At 38.0% G+C, this 15,523-nt stretch overlaps 1 long non-coding RNA gene across 1 annotated transcript in view; it reads right to left on the bottom strand.

Annotated features, from left to right (window-relative positions):
* LOC134484589 (uncharacterized) overlaps positions 1-15,523 on the bottom strand; it is a 97,631-nt gene that overhangs the window by 72,353 nt on the left and 9,755 nt on the right. The window lies entirely within an intron of this gene.

Here is a 15,523-nt window from a genome sequence, read left to right as displayed (position 1 = left end):
ATTTGGAAGAGTGTGAAACATCTTCTTTAGTTGGGGAAGATCTTGAGGAGATAAGGAAGTTCCTATAGCCTACTGTGAAATTTGCGGTGGTTTTATGCATTCTTTTGCACAAATGGAATCCAAGGATTCCATTTCTTCAGATGTCGAGGATCCTACAGACACTGGTGTTTGCTTACCATGTTTCCCGACTCTCGTTCACATATGGTTGGATCCGTAACCTTCTCTTCAGATGGAATATGTCCTAGAACATCTTTTGTACATGTGTCACAACCACAAGCCATTTCTAAAGATGTGACTGTGGGTAGAATTCCTTTTGTAGATGTTTCTTGTCCCACAGTCTCTTTATAAGATAGCGTATTACTCAGGGAATACTGGTCAACTTTGGGAAATTCTAGCATCTCTAATGTATATGTGGAACATTTTGGAGCCTCTCCTTTTAGGAAAGAATGACTCCAGTCCACTGAGGAGGTAGGGAATGGTTTATCTTCTCTCTACATTGTATAAATATGGAGTCTGCATGGTTCATTGACTGTGTTTTGTGATAAACTTGACTATTTTGGCCCTTATGACAAGTCGGGAGGATCCTTTTCGGTGGTAGAGGATATGTGAATAAATCCCTGTTTTATAGGGACATTAGAAGTACTGGGTGAGATGTTGAGGGTGCTAAATCACATTTTTATGTGCAGAAGGAAGAAGAGTCTCTTGAGTGAACTCAGAATTTTGTTCCACATCTTGAGTGGGTGTGGAACTCTCAAGAGCCCCTTCTGAAACTGGCAATGGTCCTTGATCTAATGGTGTACATGCAGAAAGTTTTGTCTCTGCTTGGTCTTGTACGTGTCTTATGAAGTTCACGTGGGGATTTGTGACTGTATTTTGTACCCCTTGGACCATAAGTGATGAATTAAGCCCATTTTTAATATTGGAGGACTCTGAAGCTCCTCTTGGTTTAATAGGGAAGCTCTGAATTCCCCTTAGTCAGCAGAATCAGGTTTCAAACTCATTATACCCGAAGCAGATTGCAGAAGGGACTTTGGTGCAGATGGAGGACATCTTTGACTATCTTTGTGAGTGGACATAACTCTCTGCCCTGCTTTGACAGCTATCAAAGGTAGTAAAGTCTCATATGGAGAGGGGGCAGGACTTAATCCTTTTGTAGAACATGAGAAATCACTGAGATTACCTTTAAGACAAGAACTTTTGCAGCCCTCTTTGTCTGATGGGGCCTGTTTTACATCCCCTTGACCAGAGGGGTCTTCTCCAACACACTTTGGAGTAGAATTGGAAAGACTGGAGAACTGTAGGATAGGGAATTAACATTTGAAACAGCTTTGGAAACTCTGTGGGACAGAGAGCTGATCACCCAGAAGAGTGGGCAATACTGAGACCATAGGGAAGGAAAGATTGCCACTTCTGACCACCGGTGCACACATCCCTAGCCCAAGAGGAAACTGCAGAGTGCCTCTGGACACATGAATATAGGAGTAGTCAAGCTGCAGAAGCCCTGCAGTCCAAACTGCACCTGGATCTGAACTGGTCCAAACCGCATCCTACACCCAAATTTCTTGTGGGGTGGGGAACACATAGACCATAAGAGGGGCAGAAACCCCTGAGAACTCTGTTCACATTCCTGACTTAAGAAAAAAAAACAAACACCTAGCTCCATCTCGGCCTCCTGTGCATAGGGACCTAGGAGCAGTAGGGGCAGAACATTTCTGGTTGCAGCTCTCATAGAGAGCTGAAAGTCAGCCCGAGGAGCGTCTTCAGGACTGAGACCAGAGGTGAATCAAAATTTTCTGCTCTAAGTGACCTGATTGGTGGACTCAGGACACGAAAAAACAGAACTCCTCTGGGAGAAGGCACTTCCAGTTTCTAGCTGGCTCCTGAGCTTTACTACTCCTGACCTAGAGCTCCCTGCTCCCAGATGCTGTGGGAGAGAGAGCTGATCACCCAGGGGTGTGGGCAATAATGAGCCTACAAGGCACAGAGACTGCCACTTCTGCCCTCCATTTCCCACATCTCTGGCCCAAGACAAAAGAGCAGTGCCTCTGGACACAGGAATATAAGAGGAGTAAAACTGCAGGAGTATCATGTGCCAGACTGTGCCTGGATCTGAAAGGAACTGGTCAAACAACTCCCTGCCCCCAAATCCTGAGAGTAGGGAACTAGACCTTCAGTAAAGCAGACACTCCTGGGAAAAGAGAGGAGTCTACACTCTGCCAAGTTCCTGACTCAAGAGGAAAACACCTTGTTCCTTCTATGCCACCTCACCAAACAGAAGGTCCTAGGAGAAATATGGGAAGTTCCTTCTGCTTCCTGCCCACAAGGACAGCTTAAAGCCAGTGGAGAGGAGTAACTGCACACATGAGAGCAGAATACTCTGTTCCCATAACAGGGTAAAAATAAAAAGAAAAAAACAAAAAAGCAGGAAGTCAAGCCACTGTCAGAAAGAGCAAGACAAGCTAAATTCAGGAGCAACCTGATGGCTAGAGGGAAGCACAGGAAATCAAACAACATAAATCAAGACTACTTGGGTTCATCAGAGCCCAAATCTCCCACCAAAGCAAAAACTGGATATCTAAAGACACCAGAAAAGAAAGATCTAGATTTAAGTTCACATTTTATCATGACGATGGAGGATGTTAAGAAGGTCATAAATAACTCCCTTAAGAAAATACAGGGCAATAGAAAATACAGAAGTAAACACGTAGAATCCCATAGAGAGGGAACAAAAAGGTACCTTAAAGAACTACTGAAAATACAACAAAACAGGAAAAGGAAATGAACAAAACCATCCAGTATTTAAAAATGGAAATAGAAACAATAAAGTAAGCACAAAGGAAGACAACCCTGGAGATGGAAAACCTAGGAAAGAGACCAGAAGTCATAGATGTGAGCGTCACCAACAGGATAAAAGATATGGAAGATATAATCTAAGGAGCAGAAGATTCCTCAGAAAACATTGACACAACTGTCAAAGATAATGTAAAACAGAAAAATCTCCTAGCCCAAAATATACAGGAAATCAAGGACACAATAAGAAAATCAAACATAATAATAACAGGTATAGAAGAGAGTGAAGACTGCCAACATCAAGGGACAGTAATAGCTTCAACAAATTTATAGAATAAAACTTCCCTAATCTGAAGAAAGAGATGTCCATAAAGATACACAAAGCCTACATAACTCCAAATAGATTGGACCAGAAAAAGAAATCCTCCCATCACATAATAGTCAAATCACCAAATGCACAAAACAAATAAAAATTAAAAGCAGTAAGGGAAAGGTTAAATGACATATAATGTCAAACCTATCAGAATTACACCATAATTCTCACCATAGACTTTGAACGCCAGAAGATCCTGGACAGATGGCATACAGACACTAAGAGAACACAAACGCCACCCAAGGCTACTGTATCCAGCAAAACTGTCAATTAACATAGATGAAGAAACCAAGATATTCCATGACAAAACCAAACTTACACAATATCTTTCTACATGTCCAGTAATACAAAGGACTCTAAGTGGCAAACCCCAATACAAGGAGGCAAGTAAAATCATAGATAAAGCAAGAAATTATTCTTTTCAGAACAAAATAAACAGAAGCACACAAACGTAAACTAACGTCCAGTTATGAAAATAAGAGAAAGTGATCATCACTATTCCTTAATATCCATCAACTTCAATGGACTCAATTCCCCACTAAAAAGACACAGATTGACAAACTGAATATGTAATGAGGACCCATCGTTTTGCAATACAGGAAACACACCAGAGATAATGACAGACACTAACTCAGAGTAAAAGACTGGAAAACAACTTTCCAAGCAAATGGTCTGAAGATCTAATATCATATAAAATCGACTTTCAACCAAAAGTCATAAAAATCCATAAGGAAGTACACTACATATTCATCAAAGGAAAAATACACCAAAATGAACTCGAAATCCTAAAAATCTATGCCGCAAATACAAGGACCCCTACATACATAAGAGAAACCTTATTAAATCTCTAAGAAAGTATTGCATTGCAAACAATAATATTAGGAAATTTCAACATCCCATTCTCATCACTGGACAGATCACAGAAACAGAAATTAAACAGAGACATAGACAGACTAACAGAAGTTATAAACAAAATGGACTTAACAGATACTTTAGAACATACTATCATAAATAGAATATCATAAAACAAAAGGATATAACTTCTTCTCACCACTTCTTGGCACTTTCTCCAAAATTGATCATATAATCAATCAAAAACCAGGTCTCAAAGTATACAGATAGATAGAAATAATCCAATTCATCCTATCAGACCACAATGAGCTAAGGTTGTTCTTCAATAACAATTAGGAAAGAACACCCACATATACATGGAAGTTGAACAATGCTCTACTCAATGATAACTTGGTCAAGGAAGAAATGAAGAAAGAAATTAAAGACTTCTTAGAATTTCATGAAAATTAACGTACAATATACCCAAACTTTTGGGACAAATGAAAGCTGTGCTAAAAGGAAAAATATCTCTGAGTGCCTGCATAAAGACAGGAGAGAGCATACATCAGGAACTTGACAGCACACCTAAAACTCTAGAAGAAAAAGAAGTAAATATGTACAGGAGTAGTAGAAGTCAGGAGATAATCAAACTCAGAGCTGAAATCAACCAAGTAGAAAAAAGGGGACCATACAAAGAATGAACAGAACCAAAAGCTGGTTCTTTTAAAAAATCAACAGGATACATTAACCCATAGCCAGACAAACCTGAAGGTCCACAGTGTGTGTCCAAATTAACAAAATAAGAAATGAAAAGGGAGACATAACAGCAGAATCAGAGCAAATTAAAAAAGTATTCAGATCGTCTTACAAAACACTATATTCAACAAAACTTGTAAATTTGGAGAAAAATGACAATTTTCTAGACAAATGCCAGGTACCAAAGCGATTTAACAGAAAAACAGAAAAAAAAAAAACAGAAAAACCGTTTAAACAACCAATAACTGCTAAAAAAATACAAGCAGTTATTACAAGCCTCTGAACCAAAAAGAGTCCAGGATAAGATGGGTTTAGTGCAGAAATCTATCCAAAATTCAAAGAAAATTTCATACTAGTACTCTGCAAACTATTCCACAATATTGAAACAGATGGAGCACTACCTAATTGCTTTTATGAAGCCACAATTTCTCTCATACCTAAAACACACAAAGACCCAACAAAAAAGAGAATTACAGACCAATTTCCCTTATGAATATCGTTGCAAAAATACCGAGTCCAAGAACATATCAAAACAATTATCCATCATGATCAAGTAGGTTTTATCCCAGGCATGCAGGGATGGTGTTGTATATGGAAACAATCAATGTAATCCATTATATAATCACACTCAAATATAAAAACCCAATGATCCTTTCATTATATGCTGATAAAACATTTGACAAAATTCAATACCCCTTCATAATAAAAGTACTGGAAAGTACATGAACTTAAGGCCCATACCTAAACCTATAAAACAAATACATAGCTAACATTAAACTAAGTGGACAGAAACTTTAAGCAATCACACTGACATCAGGTCCTAGACAAGGCTACCCAGTCTCTCAGAAATTATTCATTATAGTTCTAGACATCTTAGTCAGAACAAGCAGACACTGAAGGAGGTCAAAGGGATATAGATTGGAAAGGAAGAAGTCAAAATAGCACTGTTTGTAGATGATAAGATAGTATACTTAGTGACCTCAAAAGTACCACCAAGGAATTGCAAAGCCTGATAAATAATTTCAGCAAAGTTGTCATATATAATAATAAGTCTGCACATAAGTTAAACAAGCGGAGAAAGAAACTAGGGATATGAAACCCTTCACAATAGCAACAAATAATATAAAATATCTCAGGGTTTCTTTATCCAAGCAAGTAAAAAATATAAGCATATGACCAGAACATCAAGTCTCTGAAGAATCTGTAGGAGATTTCAGAAGATGGAAAGATCTCCCATGCTCATGGACTGGCAGGATTAATATAGTAAAAATGGCCTTTATACCAAAAGAGATCTACAGATTTATTCCAATCCACATCAAAATTTCAATCATTTCTTCATGGAGTTAGACAGAACAATTTATAAATTCATCTGGAATAACAAAAAAACACAGAACAATTAAAACTACCATCAACAATAAAAGGACTTCCTTGGGAATCAATATCCCTGAACTCAAGCAGTATTCCAGAGCAACAGTGATAAAAACTGTATGGCATTGAGACAGAGGCAGCCAAGTAAACTGGTGGAATAGAACTGAAGAACCAGAAATGAACCCATACACCATGGTCACTTAATTTTTGAAAAAGAAGCCAAAACCATCCAATGGAAAATAAGATTGCGTTTTCAGCATATGGTGCTGGTTCAACTGGAAGTCAGCATGTATAAAAAGGCAAATTGATCCATTCTTACTGCCTTGTAGAAACCTTTAGTCCAACTGCATCAAGGACCTCAACATCAAACCAGATACACTAAACTAAGAGAAGAAAATGGGGAAGCATTTCGAACACATGAGCACTGAAGAAATTTTCCTGAAGAAAAAACCATTGACTTATGTGCTAAGATCAAGAATCGACAAAAAGGATCTCATGAAACTGCAAAGCTTCTGTAAGGCAAAGAACACTTGGTTCGGACAAATGGCAACCAACAGATTGGGAAAAGATCTTTACCAATCCTACAACAGATAGAGAGCTTTTATCCAAGATATACAAAGAACTCATGAAGTTAGACTGCATGAGACAAATAACCCTATTGAAAAATGGAGTTCAGAGCAAAACAAAGAATTCATAGCTGAGTAATGCCTAATAGCTGAGAAAAACCTAAGAAATGTCCAACATCTTTAGTCATAGGGGAAAGGCAAATCAAAACAACCCTGAGATTCCACCTAACACCTGTCATAATGACTAAGATGAAAACTCGGGTGATATAAGATGTTGGTGAGGATGTGGTAAAAGAGGAACACTCCTCCATTGTTGGTGGGAGTGCAGACTGGTACAACCATTCTGGAAATCAGTCTGGAGGTTCCTCAGAAAATCAGACATTGAACTACCTGAGGATCCAGCTATACCTCTTTTCGGCATATACAAAAAAGATGCCACAACATATAAAAAAGACATGTTCTCCACTATGTTTATCGCAGCCTTATTTATAATAGCCAGAAGCAGGAAAGAACCCAGATGCCCTTCAACAGAGGAATGGATACAGAAAATATGGTACATCTACACAATTGAATACTACTCAGCTATCAAAAACAATGACTTTATGAAATTCGTAGGCAAATGGATGGAACTGGAAAATATCATCCTGAGTGAGGTAACCCAATCACAGAAAAACACACATGGTATGCACTCATTGATAAGTGGCTACTAGCCCAAATGCTTGAATTACCCTAGATGGACAGAACACATGAAACTCAAGAGAGATGATCAAAATGTGAATGCTTCACTCCTTCTTTAAAAGGAGAACAAGAATGCCCTTGGCAGGGAATAGGGAGGCAAAATTTAGATCAAAGTGAGAAGGAACACCCATTCAGAGCCTGACCCACATGTGGCCCATATGTATACAGCCACCCAAATAGACAAGATAGATGAAGCAAAGAAGTGCATCCAAACAGGATCCGGATGCTGATCTGTCCTGAGAGACACAGCCACAATTCACAAAATTCATATGCAAATGTCAGCAATAAACCACTGAACTGAGAATGGGACCCTTTTTGAAGGGATTGGAGAAAGATGTAGAAGAGATTGAAGGGTTCGAGACGTCATATGAACAACAATGACAAGCAACCAGAGCTTCCAGGGACTAAGCCACTACCCAAAGACTGTACATGGACTGACCCTGGGCTCCATCCTCATAGGTAGCAATTACTATCCTAGTAAGAGCACCAGTGGAAGGGGAAGCCCTTGGTCCTGCTAAGCCTGAACCCCAGTGAAGATGACTGTTGGGGGTGAAGGTGATAATGGGGGAAGGTTTGGTAAGGGAAGACCATATAGAAGGGGAGGGTGAGGCGTTAGGGGGATGTTGGCTCTGAAACTGAGAACGGGAATAATAATCGAAATGTAAATAAGAAATACTCAAGTTAATAAGGATTTAAAAAAAAAAGATTTAATGCCAGTAATGAAATAGACTTGCTAGCAAGACAGAGCAACCAGGATAAGAGCAACTTCCATGTCATTATATAGGCTTCCTTTAGGAGGAATTGCCAACATTGTAGCTGGATTAAATACCTGGATTCAAGGAGTGTTTTTGTATTTCAAGTATTCAGAATAGAAGTAGATCTTCTCACTTTGAATGAAAGTGGATTACCTCAGAGGTAGGGCCATTATTTTATGGTTTTAGATAATTCCAGCTTTAGTCAAGTAGGCAACCAAAAATAGCCATCAAAAGTCTATTTCTTGTCAACTTAAAATTACATCATATATCCTTATGTTGTGAATAATTTGTAAATGAAAATAATAACCAGATTATAATGGTGCCTTGATAAAATAGAATGATCCTACATCCAAATAGAAATGCAATATATATTTTACAATATCATAGATATACTGATGTGATATAATCATCAATTCTACAATCTAAAACACGATACATATTTAGAATCGATGGAAATGTGTTCTACGGCACATTCTTTCAGTATCTCAAATTTGAAACGAATATGAAAACCATTGGTATCGTCTTAATTGGTATTATATTGCATGATGAAGAAATTGATGAAAGAAAACACAAAAATCTATAGAAAAACTTTGTTAACAAAATACAAAGGAATTATTGATGTCAATTATTAATCATTTTTCTACAACTGGTTATGGTTATAAAGACAACCATGTGTAAATACCTTCTTCACTACCCTGTCTTATTTGCTTCACCCATAAGAAGCACCTCATTAGATAACAATCTACATTCCTGATGGATTTGCACCCTTTGTCATTCCGCATGGGTTTAGCTATTTTCTTTGTACATTGAGTATGTGGGCAAATATTTCTCCATCTTTTCCCACATGCATCTGTCTCTGGTTTCTACCTCTTGTCCTGAAAAGTTTTGTGGAAGAGCACACAACTCTCTTCTAGAAAATGAGAGTCAAAATGACCTAGCTGACTGCATATTCTTTACTCTTATTAAACTGCATTCTTGTTTTCCCTTGCATCAGTCAAACAGGATGTGTTTTTTTTTTCTTGTATACATTGTCTTTACAATGAAATCTGGTAATTTGCAATTAAAGTTAGTCTATTGAAAATGTTTCTCTCCAAGCCTTGGTCATATATTGAATGGTCTTTCAATTTTTACCCTATAATATTGTTAAGCCACAGCATCATCTATTTGAAATCCTAACCAGTTTGAGCAACTTATACATTTCATCATGGACTGTGACCCTGATGTGTGGAGATTTCTTCCAAGAGTGCAACCTGAGTCATTCAACTGGGATCCAAACAAAGAAACTCAACTCAGCGGTTGAGGCCCCTGTGATACCCTGGTCTAAATTTCCTGCAGAAATTGTGAGCTAATTACTCACTTCCAGAAGCAATACTGGGTATAGGATATCCTTGGACTTGAACTTTGAAGAAGGAGATAGAAATTGTTCAATTGGCACAGAGCTATATACAGACCAACAGTTAGGGTAACATCATTTCTTAGAACGATTTGTGTTATGTATAACCTACTTAGTCATAAAGGAAATGCAAATCAAAACAACCCTGAGTTTCCACCGACATCAGTCAGAATTGCTAAGATCAAAAACTCAGGTGACAGCAGATGCTGGCAAGGATATGGTGAAAGAGAAACACTCCTCCATTGTTGTTGGGATTGCAAACTGGTACAACCTCCCTGAAAATCAGTCCTGAGTTTCCTCAAAAATTGGTCATTGCAGTTGCTGAAGACCCAGCTATACCTCCCCTGAGCTTATACCCAAAAGATGCTCCAACATACAACAAAGACACATGTTACACTATGTTCATAGCAGCCTTATTCATAATATCCAGAAGCTGGAATTAACCCAGATGTCCTTCATCAGAAGAATGGATACAGAAAATGGCCTATATTTACACAATGGATTAGTACTCATTTATCAAAAATAATGAGTTCATGAAATTCATAGGCAAATGGATGAACCTAAAAAAATATCATCCTGAGGGTGGTTACCCAATAACAGAAAAACAAAGTATGCACTCATTTTTAATTGGATATCAGTGCAAATGCTCAAGTTACCTATGATCCAATGCACAGACCACATGATACTCAAGAAGGAGGACCAAAATGCAGATTATTCACTCCTCCCTTAAAAGGGTAAATAAAATATCCATAAGAGGGGTAGGGAGAGATTGTTCATAGGAGACTGAAGGAATGGCCATTCAGAGTCTGCTGGACATGTGTCACACACACACACACACACACACACACACACACACATGCAACAAAACTATTTTGGATAAAATAGGCTTTCAGAGATTATCATTTGAAGTAGGTACACAATATTTACACAGGGACCTAGGAGAATTCAGCTGAAGGACTTTTTTGTTTTCTGGCTGTGCTGAGAGCTGAAAACCAGTTGGTAAGGGTGCCTACACACTTGAAAGCAGAGATAAGACCAACTTTTATGCTCCAAGTTACCTGTCATTTGGACTCAAAGACACAATGAGAAGATCAAATGTTACAATTAGAAGTATAAAAGAGAGTGAAAACTCCCAACTTGAAGGGCCAGTAAATATCTTCAAAAAATTATTGAAGAAATCTTCCCCAACCTAAAGACAGAGATGCCGAAAAACATGCCAGAAGCCAACAGAGCTGTAAATAGATTTTACCAGAAAAGAAATTCCTCACATCACATGATAGTCAAAACACCAAATGCACAAAATAAAGAAAGAAGTTTAAAGGCAATAAGGGACAAAGTCAAGTAACATATAAAGTCAGACCTATGAGAATTACACAAGGTTTCTCACCAGATACTATGAAAGTCAGAAGATCCTAGAATACTCTAGACCATAAAAGAACACAAAAGCCATTCCAGTCTACTATAGCCAGGAAAATTCTCAATTAACACATATGGAATTACGAAGATATTCCATGACAGAACGAAATTTATACAGTATCTTTCTACAAATCCAGCCCAACAAAAGATAATAGGTAGAAAACTCTAACACAAGGAGGGAAACTACATCCTAGAAAAAGCAACAAACTAATCTTGCAATGAAACCAAAAGAAAAGAGACACACAAACATGACTCTTCCTCTAACAACAAAAATGACAGAAGCAACAATCACTATTCCTTAATATCTTTTAACAAAATGGAGTGAATTCCCCAATAGAAAGACATAGACTAAATGAATGGATACATAAAGAGGTCCCAGTATTTTGTTGAATGTAGAAAACACAACTCAGAGACAAAGACAGACACTACCTGAGAGTATTAGGCTAGAAAACAAATTTTGAAGCAAATGGTCTGATAGAAGGAAGCTGGATTTGCCATTCTACTATGGAATATAATCGACTATCAACCAAAAGTTTTCGAAACAGGTGAGGAAGGAAATTTCATATTTATCAAAAGATTATCCCACCAATAGTAACTGTCAATCCTAAATATGTATGGTCCATATACATGGGCACCTCCATTCCTAAAAGATACCTTACTAAAGCTCAAAGCACCCATTTGCTCCTCACATAATAATAGTGGGAGATTTCAACACCACAATCTCATCAATGGACTGATCATGGAAACAAAAATTAAACCATGATCAAGACAAACTAACAGAAGTTGTGAACAAAATGGACATTACAGATATTTATAGAATATTTAATCCTAAAACAAAATAATATATTCTTCCCAGCATCTCATAGTTTTTTCTCCAAAATTGATCATATATCAAGTCACAAAACAGGACTCAACAGATCGAAGAAGACAGAAATAAGTCCATGCATCCTATCAAACCGTGACAAACTAAGGCTGGTCTTAAATATCCACAAAAACATCAGTGAGCCCACACATAACTGTAACTTGAACAGTGCTCTACTCAAAGATAACTTGTCAAGCAAGAAATAAAGAAAGATTAAAGACTTTTAAGAATTTAATACAAGTGATGGCACAACATACATATGCTGTACTCAACAATAAAAGAACTTCTGGGGGAATCACCATTCCTTACCTCAAGCAGTATTACAGGGCAATAGTGATTAAAAAGCAAAGAACAACGACAAAAAAGTTGTATTTGTACAGATTCCTGGGAATGTTGATAAGTGGAATAGAATTGTAGACACCAACACAAACACACACATAAATGGTCACTTGATATTTAATAAAGAGGCTAAAACCATCCAATGAAAAACGATAGGATTTTCAACAAGTGGAGGGCAGCATGTAGAAGTATGCAAATCGATTCATTTTTATTTCCCTATACAAATCTTAAGTATGAGTGGATCAAAGACCTCTACATCAAACCCAATAAACTGAAACTTATAGAAGAAAAAGTAGAGAAGAGTCTTGATCACATGGGCACTGGGAAAATTTTCCTGAACCAAACACCACTGGTTTGTACTGTAAGATCAAGAATCAGAAACGAGACTTCATAAAACTACAAAGCTTCTGTAAGTCAAAGGACACTGTTATTAGGACAAAACAGCAACCAAATGATTGGGAAAAGATCTTTTTCAATCCTACACCTGATACAGAGCTAATATCGAAAATATACAAAGAACTCAAGAAGTTAGACACCAGAGAGCCATACAATCCTATGAAAAATGGGGTACAGAGCTAAACAGAGAATTCTCAACTAAGGAATAACAAATAGCTGAGAAGTATGTCAAGAAATGTTCAACATCCTTAGTCATCAAGGAAATAAAAATAAAAACACTCCTGAGGTTCCACCTCACACCAGTCAGAATGGCTAAGATCAAAAACTCAGGTGACAACAGATGTTGGTGAGGTTATGGAGAAAGAAAAACACTGTTCCATTATTGGAGGGATTGCAAACCTGTACGATAACTCTGGAAATCATTCTGAAGTTTCCTGGGAAAATTGGATAATGCCCTAACTGAGGACCCAGCTCTACCTGTACTCTGCATAGACCCAAAAGATGGTGCAACATTCAACAAAGACTCATGCTCCACTATGCTCATAGCAGTATTATTTATAGTAGCCAGGAACTGGAAAGAATCCAGATGGTCTTCAACTGATGAATGGATACATAAAATGTGATACATCTGTACAATGTTCTACTATTCCGCATTAAAAACAATGAATTCATGAAACTCATAGGCAAATGGATTGACCTAGAAAGTGTCACCCTGAGTGAGGTAACCCAATCACAGAAAAGGTCACATAGTATGCACTCTCTGATAAGTGGATTTTAGCCCAAAAGTTCGAATTCCTCAAGATATAATCCACAGACCACATGATGTTCAAGAAGAATAATCAAAGTATGGAAGCTTCACTCCTTCTTAAAAGGGGGAACAAAAAACATTCACAGGAGGGTATGTGGAGGCACAGGTAGAAGCAGAGACTGAAGGAATTCATGCCCCACCTGTGGCCCATATACATTTATACAGTCACCAAATTATATAAGATTGTTGAAGTTAAGAAGTGCATGCTGACTGGAACTGGATATAGCTGTCTCCTGAGAGACACAGCCAGAAGAGGTCAAATTCATATTTGAATGCTAGCAGCAAAACATTAATCTGACATTGGAACACCTGTTGGAGGAATTACAGAAGCGATTGAAAGACCTGAAGGGGCTTGCAGCCTCATAGGACAGCAATGCCCAACAACGATAGGTCCCAGGGAGTAAAGCATCACCCAAAGTATATACAAGGATTGACTCATGGCTGTAGATGTATATGTAGCACAGGATGGCCTTTTTGGGCAAAAAGGGGAGGAAAAACTCTTAGTCCTTCCAAATTTGGACTCCCAGTGTAAGGAAGGTCAGAAAGACTAGACGGGTGGATGATGTGGATGGGAACTCCATTATCGAAGAAGGGGAGGGAGAGCAGATAGATGTCTTATGAGTAGGAAACCAAGAAAGGGTATATTTGAAATTTAAATTAAAAAATCATATAAATGAAAAGAGGATACTCAGATTCCTTTGAATAGGTGGAAGCATATCTAATTTCCTTGTGTGCAGGAGAGGAATTGTTGCTGTCCCTCTAGGAAAATGTAATAGATTTTTGATGTTCTAAAGTAGAAGGGTGAAAAAGGATCTCCCCTAGACTGTATGGAATGTGCATTGCTTCTCTTCCTCTTATGTCTGGAGCACTACTGAGCAGAAGTTGAAGGTTGATTGATACCTTGAAAATTATAGAACATTCCAGCCAAACACTACTTCAGCAACTCCAAACTGGAAATCACAGTAAAGAATACACATTTGAATGTCCATGGTAGGCAGTCAACAGTCTTAGAAGTCTTGTACAAGGCTCTAATGGAGTAGTGTTGGGTTCAGTGTCTTATTCAAATATATATCCATCTACACATTCCTCTGCATGTGAAAGGACATCTCTGTGTAAGGGAACACAATGAAGACAGTAGTCTGATTTGTGCTTGCTTTTAGACTCTTGTTTGAGAACTCAGTCCAGATTTCTCTGAGATCTCTTCGGTCAGAACAGTGTTTCCCAGGACAATAAACTTAGAAATTTAAGAGAGGAAATACATTTGGCATATGGGGAATCTGTGGTAATTCCTTGGCCTCCTGGAGTCTTCTTAATTGTATAAGTCTAAATCTTACTGGGTAAGATGGTGGAGGTAGGGAACTTGAACAGAAGTAGGACTGTTGTGTCAGTCCTCAAAAAGGTAATATGCAAGACTTCATGGGAAAAATTTGTTATTGCACCGTGGACATAACCGGGATTTCTGAGAAAATGTGCAAAGGAGATATTCTATACCTGTTTGTTAGAACTGTAAAATCTCTGTAAAATTATTTTAAAATAATAAGAAAGACCATTTCATGCTGGAGAAAATGTAAGTACCTCGTGGAGCAGAGGAAGATCCAGTATTGCTTGATCAGCTTCCTATTCTTTTTCAGTATTTAGAATGTCCATATATTTTCATGCCATTTGAAAGTCCAGGTAGTAATTCTTGCATCAGTCCTATAGGTTGCATTTTATTCCAACAGTTGTCTTTGGGCTTTGAAGACTTTTGTCAGACAAGAAAAGATCAAAACCCCTTTCTTCCATGGAGGAATGTCTCAGAATACCTTTAGCAGGAAGAAGTTTGTATGTAGTCCTAGACAGTTGGGATGTAGCAGGCTCACAAAATCAAGAGAAGAAGTGCTGAAGATGGCCAATAGAGAGTGCAGGCATGAGTACCCCTTGGGCAAAAGAAGATATTTCAGGCCAATGTTGTCCTTTGGTGAAAGTGTTCTTGCCCACTATACAGAGAAAAAACTTGAAATACTTTGAGTAGTTGTGGAGTGTTGATACTCCCATAGGGAAAAGGAGAGACACTGAATCTCTTCTTTGAAATGATGACATTTACAGACCCCTTGGACAGAAGATGTGAATTTGAGAACAACTGGAGCAAAAGG

Source organism: Rattus norvegicus, assembly GCF_036323735.1.
Source record: "Rattus norvegicus strain BN/NHsdMcwi chromosome Y unlocalized genomic scaffold, GRCr8 chrY_unlocalized_13, whole genome shotgun sequence".
NCBI lineage: Eukaryota > Metazoa > Chordata > Mammalia > Rodentia > Muridae > Rattus > Rattus norvegicus.
This window is presented reverse-complemented; position numbering and strand designations above follow the sequence as displayed.